Genomic DNA, 9,014 nt, shown 5'->3' with positions numbered 1-9,014 from the left:
GCAGGGTTGCGATTGCATCTTTCAACACTATCGAGCACCTGTTCATAATGCACGGGCTGTGGCGGAGTGGTTAGACGACAATAACATCCCTGCAACAGACTGGCCTGCACAAAGTCCTGACCTCAATCATATAGAACACCTTTGCGATATTTTGGAACGGCGACTTCGTTCCAGGCCTCACCGACCCACACCGATACCTCTCCTCAGTGGAGCAGTCCGTGAAGAATGGGCTGCCATTCCCGAAGAAACCTTCCAGCACCATTCCAGCATTACCGATGGAGGGCGCCACGAACTTGTATGTTATTTTCAGCCATTTCACAATTCACACAAATTTGGACATTGAACATTTTCTTGAGTTTCACGCAAAATTTAATGCAGACGCTTTGATCCTCTAACTATGCCATCTGGAAATTCGCAAACTGTGCGACGCAACGTTCTACTCAATACAGCGCTGAACAATGACTAACAGACATAAAACAATGAAATTTCCGGCAGTTACACATTAAATACAGAGGTGGGCAGGGATGCACACCGCATTTCGCTCCAACACACCATTGGCGCCGGCCGAGTGGTTCTAGGCGCTTCAGTCTGGAACTGCACGACCGCTATGGTCGTAGGTTCGAATCCTGCCTCGGGCATGGATGTGTGTGATGTCCTAAGGTAAGTCAGGTTTAAGTAGTTCTATGTTCTAGGGGACTGATGACCTTAGATGTTAAGTCCCATAGTGCTTAGAGCCATTTGAACCATCTTTCATTTCACGTCTAACTCTGGCTCTGAATGCAAATACGAAGTGCGCACTACTCGAAACAACCTGCAGTGATGCCTAGTCCGTACTGAACACGCACAGTCCAGCGCGACACGTGCCTTACCTACGTTGTTGACTGTCAAACACAACCAGACCATTTCTACCATTGTTCACCGTATTTTGTCTGTCTCCTATATATTCTGTGCTGCAATTGAGTAAAGCATTGCCTCTAATTTTAAAGAGCTTGAGGAGGTAAAAATACATTGCGTAAACTTTGCGTATGGTTGACTTTAGATAATATACTTCTGTGTATGAAATGAAGATAAGGTATCGAAATTTTATTTAAAATTGAGAGCAGAACGACATCTCATTTCGTTCTCCAATTATTGGTTTTTATATCCAGCAGACTATTGCATGCCGTACGACTAATTCCGTCCCTGCACATTGGGAATCACTCATAACAATTTTCATATTTCACTAATGGTTCAATATATCGCAACGAGTTTTGTTTGGAAATTAAACCACGCAAAGGGTACGTATGTTGTATGACGAAGATTCCAGACTCTTTTATTCACTGAGACATAGAAGTAAGTCTGCGCGAGCAATAAGAGAGACAGCGGAATGCGTCGCATAAACGCGTCAATGGCGCTTGAGGAAAACCCGGATTGAGTTTAAACAGATGTTAAGTCCCATAGTGCTCAGAACCATTTGAACACCATTGGCGCGAAATTATGAATGTTCCGGAATGTTTTGAACAGACCTCGTATATAGACCTACATAACTAAATTGTGCGCAACCCTCAGTGCGCGAGTCCTACTCGCAATTGGCCATTTTTTTAATTTTCTTTCAACCTTCAAAGTAAACAATGTGATCCATGAAAGTACCAGAATTTTCGAACTGTTCCGTCAGAGAAAAATTTTGGGAACCCCTGGTGTAGAGGAAGTCGAGAGGAACAATTTGATTTAGAACATTGGTGATCTGTCAGTCTGGGAAAGACGCTCACATCGGCTTACAGAAATCACCTAAGCTGGAGCGCGTGTGCGACGCGCGAGATTCTGGAATATCCTCTGGCCATCTTACGACACCCTCTCAGTCATGCACTTAAAAATTGGAAAAGCGAATTTTGTGCAAATTTTGTCTCACATTTTTGTGATTTTAACAGCATAAAATTAATAATTAAATCGTTTTGTTTCTCTGGCCTTCTTAGTTCGTGAATACTTTGCTTGTAAAGGGTAAATTTAGATCGAATTGGAAACGCAATTAGCTTTTGGTTAAGATGTTCAAAAGTCTTATTTCTTATATTAGTTCACTTACTAATGTTAACGGAAGCTGATAGCGTAAGAGGGCTAGAGGTTTTACATCTCGTGCGGCGGGCATGGCTTTTCTAGCCCAATTTGTGGTTGTTTCCCCGAGTAATAGATAACATGTTTCCTATATAAAACTGTTCGTCGCCACTTCACTTGCACCATTGCAGTATGTTGCAAACAGCTATTGTTCACAACCTGTATATTCGCATGACTGGTTCTCCGCGATATTGGAGAAGTACCGTAGCAGTCCCGAGCCGGAATCAGCTGGATAAAGAACGCCTGAGAGAAAGGAAGGAAGGAATCTGTATTTAACTAATTAGGTATCACACATTCAGAATTAATTTGACCGAAGGAAAATCTCATAAAAGTATAATAATGGCTAATACAGTAGTGTAAGACAATACAAGAACGCAAAAATAATTTCAAGTGCGTAAGTCTGAGGCAACGGCCTTGCCGCAGTGGCTACACTGGTTCCCATGAGATCACCGAAGTTAAGCGCTGTCGGGCGTGGTCGGCACTTGGATGGGTGACCATCCAGGCCGCCATGCGCTGTTGCCCTTTTTCGGGGTGCACTCAGCCTCGTGATGCCAATAGAGGAGCTACTCGACCGAATAGTTGCGGCTTCAGTCAAGCATACCATCTTACGACCGGGAGAGCGGTGTGCTGACCCCACGCCCCTCCTATCCGCATCATCCCCTGAGGATGACACGGCTGTCGGATGGTACCGGTAGGCCACTCGTGGCCTGAAGACGGAGTGCTTTTTTTTTTAAGTATGAACACCCATGTAAAAATGCAAACTGCTAATGAAATGTGGGGTCCTGCCCACTCGTCTCTTATAGGGTGCCTAAAGGATGCTGCTTCTGTGGATAGCTGTACAACAATTCGAGTAAATCACATTAACGGTTTTTATTATTATAAAGTAGATTGACTATACTTAACTTTGGTTTGCAACGAGTTGTCGCAAACGATGGGCGACATGCAAATAATCAATGTCCTTCGCTGTAGACAATGTCCATACAAGCAATAAATGTACGACACAAGTCTCAGCAGCACAGTTAGGATGACGGTTCTACGAGTGTGAGTCTTCTACTGTCCTCGTCTGCTAGTGCCGGTCTACTCCCGTGCGGGTCTTCTAGTGCTTGCCTAATACTGTCCGTCTGAAGCTGGCAGGTGCGGCGATTCGTATAGAGGTCGCTGCTGCCGTGGTGCGATCCTAGTCAGCGGGTGATGTCGTCTCGCAGCCTTCTCTACTCTTGCGTTCTTTATCTTCGTTCCGGCGTTTGTCGTTACGCCGGAACATGAAATGTATGTGCTTAGTGACATGAATTCCTGTCTTCCATAGATATGTTTCTCTTCGTTCACGTTTGTGCGAACTGGTCTAGTGTCTTAAAAAAAAATCAAAATTTCGTACTTTTCTTTTTGTATGGATATACGTCACAGGCCATTAAAATTGATGACGCGCTACAGACGCGAAATTTAACCGACGGAAAGAAGATACTGTGATATGCAAATGATTAGCTTTTCAGAGCATTCACACAAGGTTGGCGCCGGTGGTGACACCTACAACGTGCTGACATGAGGAAAGTTTCCAACCGATTTCTCATACACAAACAGCAGTTGACCGGCGTTGCCTGGTGAAACGTTGTGATGCCTCGTGTAAGGAGGAGAAAGGCGTACCATCACGTTTCCGACTTTGGTAAAGGTCGGATTGTAGCCTATCGCTATTGCGGTTTATCGTATCGCAACATTGCTGCTCCCATTGGTCGAGATCCAATGACTGTTAGCAGAATATGGAATCGGTGGGTTCAGGAGGGTAGTACGGAACGCCGTCCTGGATCCCAACGGCCTCGTATCACTAGCAGTCGAGATGACAGGCATCTTATCCACATGGCTGTAACGGATCGTGCAGCCACGTCTCGATCCATGAGTCAACAGATGGGGCCGTTTGCAAAACAACAACCATCTGCACGAACAGTTCGACGACGTCTGCAGCAGCTAGGACTACCAGCTCGGAGACCATGGCTGCGGTTACCCTTGACGCTGCATCACAGACAGGAGCGCCTGCGATGGTGTACTGAACGACGAACCTGGGTGCTCGAATGGCAAAACGTCATTTTTTCGGATGAATCCAGGTTTTTTTTACAGCATCACGATGGTCGCATCCGTGTTTGGCGACATCGCGATGAACGCACATTGGAAGCCATACTGGCGTATCACCCGGCGTGATGGTATGGGGTGCCATTGGTTACACGTCTCGGTCCCTCTTGTTCGCATTGACGACACTTTGAACAGTGGACGTTACATTTCAGATGTGTTACGACCCGTGGCTCTACCCTTCATTCGATCCCTGCGAAACCCTACATTTCAGCAGGATAATGCACGACCGCATGTTGCAGTTCCTGTACGGGCCTTTCTGGATACAGAAAATGTTCGACTGCTGCCCTGGCCGGCACATTCTCCAGATACCTCACCAGCTGAAAACATCTGGTCAATGGTGGCCGAGCAACTGGCTCGTCACAATACGCCATTCACTACTCTTGATGAACCGTGGTATAGTGTTGAAGCTGCATGGGCAGCTGTACCTGTCCACGCCATCCAAGCTCTGTTTGACTCAATGCCCTGGCGTATCAAATCCGTTACTACGGCCAGAGGTGGTTGTTCTGGGTACTGATTTCTCAGGATCTATGCACCCAAATTGCTTGAAAATTTAATCACATGTCAGTTCTAGTATAGTATATTTGTCCAATGAATACCCGTTTATCATCTTCATTTCTTCTTGGTGTAGCAATTTTAATGGCCAGTAGTGTATTTATACGTCCATCTACAGGCTGTTAATCACTGTAAACTGAATGGCAGAGAGTACATTGTACTCAAACGCACACTGAAGACTGTCCCTGTACCACGCACAGATGGAGTATAAGGAGGATGATAGACCGTACGCCTATGAGCGAGATGTTGTCTGCCTGATTTTATCTGTACAATCACAACGGGATGGATGCGTAGATGGCTAAAGAATATTCGTCGTTTGAAAACGTATTAAATTCAGCCAACGTCAAAATACAGTTTGATACGTTTTCACCCCAGTTACGGTGTGCTCTTTAACGGTGTTGAGTCAGATCAGGTCATTCCGTATGCTTTCCCATAGTAATTTAGTGTGAAAAAATATGAAATGGATCAAATCGTATTATGTACACCCCAGCCAACGGTTGAAAACGTGCTACTATGTTCAACACGTATTTCTCAGCCCGCCTTATTTGCCCTCTCTTTTTATTGGCTGTTCCCATTATTTTATCTTGCAGCTCACAGTGTGGTACTAATTACATGACTGATCACTTTCGATCACCATGGAGAGCTATTTACCCTTGAGAGAGCGATCACAAGAATTTAGAATGAGAATTACAGTTGCGAAAGCTAAAATACAACGTGAAAAGAAAGGTCAGTGATAAACACCACCTTATGTATTTTACGAATGATCAATGTCAGTGAAATATGTCGGTGCACTGATGTGTTGTTCGTGTGGGAAAGATTGCATAAATGCATGTTTTTATACTTCTACTATCTGTAGTTTTGACGTGACGAGAAGTCTTTCGTCTTAGGCGCTTCGACCGAGATCCACGTTTAAGCCATTTTGAATCACAAAGAAGGCAGATTCAAGTGTGGAAGCATCCGAGTATTCTACCTGGCGAAAGCAAAAATTAAACGCCTCACCACCAGTATTCCTGTTTTACTCTACAGTTTTGATAAATATAACTTGCTCACAGATTATCTGAAAGCCACCGGCACTCAAATTTAGCTTATGAGTTGCCGAGGTCCTCGTTTTCACATGGCATCAGCCCATTCGTAATCGGGAACGTAATTTTGTGTTTCAATTTCCTTATACACCTCCATTTGTGCATTAAATTTTCATTATTGCTCTCTTGTGAATTTATGCCACCGTTCTACTGCACTATTGTGCCTACGGTTGGTTGTATTGTGTTTGTCATTTTGGGTCCTCTTTTTTTGCTTTAAGGACGTCTCTCTGAATGCAACACTTCTCACATTGTTATATGACGTCATTTGCAATTTTGTTGTTCAGCTATTGTTGTACTTATTCTATGTTGTACGGTGTTTGCCCTTTCTTTTTTTGTCTTTTACTATAAGAGAACATGCACATTTGTTATAATGCTGCTGTGTTGTGATGTTTGTAATCCTGCTCCAGTGTCATTGTCATCGCTGCGCCGGATGTTTTGTATCTGTGTAATTTCCGCTTTTATTTCGCATTAAGTGTGTGTTTGCATGCTAACTTCGTAATTTTGTGCTATTCTGTTTTTATGCGATCATGTTTCTTTGGCACTTTATAACCGTTGTTGGTTGTATGGGTCTTGTAACCGAAAGCCACAATAAAGAAATAATAAAAAGCAAAAAAGTTTACAGCGTACCGAAGGACGTGGAACAAGATCGCAGACTCTGTTATATGTTGAAAGTTGCATCTTCAAAACCACGAACGGGAAAGCATTACACAGGAAAGCGTAGTCGGCATTCCACTGATAAACCGAAATAATTACCTAACACTAAGGAACTTGATGTCGACAAACTTTTGAAAACAAAATTTGGAGACAACTGGGGAGAGGTTTATGTTTCGGCACTAAACATTGATGCGGCGTCAGCTGAAAATGATAGGCTGACTCATGAGTACGGTAAGTGTGATTCTACGAGGAAGAATTACTAAATGCAAGACTTAACACGTCGACCTACCGTCAACAACATCTTAACAGCTTTATTTGCTTGCGAGGTGGACTCTGTCCACCAATAAAATCAATAACAAATTGAAATGAACGTATCATATTATATTATGTGATAGGTTCAAAAAGTATTTTGCCAAGTGAGTTGGTTCGAAACGAATAAAGTGAAAATTAAAATAATGCCTTCATACGGTGGGAAACGATTTTAGTCATTTTTTTAAAACATATAATAGCCATTTGAATGAGCAACCAGCTTTATTCCACAACTTAGATATCGGTCTTAAGCCATTTTGAAATGTAAAAATTATCGAAAATCATTATACTTGTCAAAATAAGTATCCTAGTTTTTATAAACCACTTTTGTCCAAAGTAAATGCGAGAAATTCTGTTTTTGTCAGTTTGTGTTTGGACACAGTGTAGTGAAGTTTAAACCTGTTGTTTGGTCTTCTATTTTATTCCACAACCATGTCAAATGAATAAGTCATGCTAACTGCCAGTAAATTAGCCTATTACACAAATGTTCTCGCATTTCGTTTTGACAGAATTGGTTTATATAACTGAAGATACAGTATTGATCACGACTTGTGTTCTACTCAACTCCAACGATATATTTGTACTTGTAACATTTGTAAATAGTCATAGGCAGAATTATAGAGAGTGGAATTATAACTTTCACAAAGTTTTATGTGACCGTTGCATCACACGAGAGTAAAAAGATTTGAGTTTGACTGATTCTGGAACGTAACATAAAAACCCACGTCCTGCCGTCGATATCTGAAACGATGCTCTTCCTATATTCATTCTTTTTTGTACTTCACACTGAACGACGCAACTGTGGGAGTCAAATGTTTTTCAGGCCAATTGCTACACTTTGCTCGTTACTCGTAAGAATAAAAATCAGAGAATATCTCTTTCTGTGCACCGATCGTGTCGTATACATACCAGCCCAGCGCGTTGAGTTTAGTGTCTTAGCAAGTACTCGCGGAAAAAGTTTGAAAATTCTGCCACAGTAGCATTGTGAGATCACAACATTAGCAGGTATCACCTGTTCCGAAATATGGAACTCTTCTTTGAATAGCCTCTACAGTTTCTTTAAAAACTAAATTTCAATTGTGACCTGATGCCTTTTTGTACACAATTGTATACACTACTTATGACGAGTCCCCGCCTTAGTCCAGGGGGTAACTTTTGCTCATTTCTTGGTCCTTCCGTTCTATATATTCAGCTAATTTACGTTCGAGTTCTATTGCAGAATTATTTTTTACCTGAGTGAAGAGCGTCAATGATTCGCGTATCTTTATCTCTGAAGTATTTCCAGAACCATCTTTGTTCGAATATAGCGAAACAGCTCACTAGACTAATCAATTTCACTAATTTTCCACCTTTCCTTTCCATTTTAATTTTCCTTTCTTGTCATCCGCTTCTTTGCCCCAGATGCTACAGCCTTGTTAAGGCCTGCTGTTGTCGCTAGGTAGTTAGCATGATCATGCGGTGATTATTTTCCGCCTGTCCTCTAAGAGTAAATAACGGATCGCGACGTACCAAGTCTTCAACAATAGAAGGATCACTGCAATGAGCCAAGCCGTTGCTTAGCAACAGTTTGAGAAGAGGCGATTGACGAGTAACAGGAATGTATAAGTCCTTAGGCAGAAGAAACTGTACAATGCAGTATGAGCACGGAGCAACGCCAGTAATCACAAGGTAAGTCATCGACAAACAACTTGTTTTCTGCTAATCTAAGGTATCCAAGACACTGGCATCAAATCGACTGCACTTCTCTGCGGTTATACTTCACAAATTGTCAGGTGCTCACATGCTTAAAATTTCCGTCCTAAAGGCCACTTTTGCATTCACAATTAACTTTCAACAAGTCGAGTGTTTCAATATGGTGGTTTGAAACATGTGTTTTCCTCACATGTGCCGTAACAAATAATACATTTTATAGAAATTTGTAAGGCATTGCAGATCGATTTCATACATTAAGCTTTTTCTTTTGTTTCAAGAAACTAATTTGTAGTTTAAATCATAGTAGTAAAGAAATTAAAAGAAGTTGATTGGTTTTGTTGTCTTTGTGCCCCTTTTCTGTTCTGACACATCAAGTAGTTCCGTCGACGACGGGTTTATTTAGCGGCCCACCACTGACGTTTTCGGCAGCAATCCCCCTACAATCGGCCACGCTCATCGACGTTGGCACATACGTGGTATTTATTAAGAAGTTATAAAGTGACTTTTTTTAATAAT

At 42.3% G+C, this 9,014-nt stretch overlaps 1 pseudogene; it reads left to right on the top strand.

The window, feature by feature from the left end:
- Positions 1-2,492: 2,492 nt before the first annotated feature.
- Positions 2,493-2,610, top strand: LOC126177404 (5S ribosomal RNA; annotated as a pseudogene).
- The last annotated feature ends 6,404 nt before the right edge of the window (positions 2,611-9,014 follow it).

Source organism: Schistocerca cancellata, chromosome 3 (genome assembly GCF_023864275.1).
Source record: "Schistocerca cancellata isolate TAMUIC-IGC-003103 chromosome 3, iqSchCanc2.1, whole genome shotgun sequence".
Lineage (NCBI taxonomy): Eukaryota > Metazoa > Arthropoda > Insecta > Orthoptera > Acrididae > Schistocerca > Schistocerca cancellata.
Note: the sequence above shows the minus strand (reverse complement) of the source record. Positions and strands in the feature narration are given on the sequence as shown.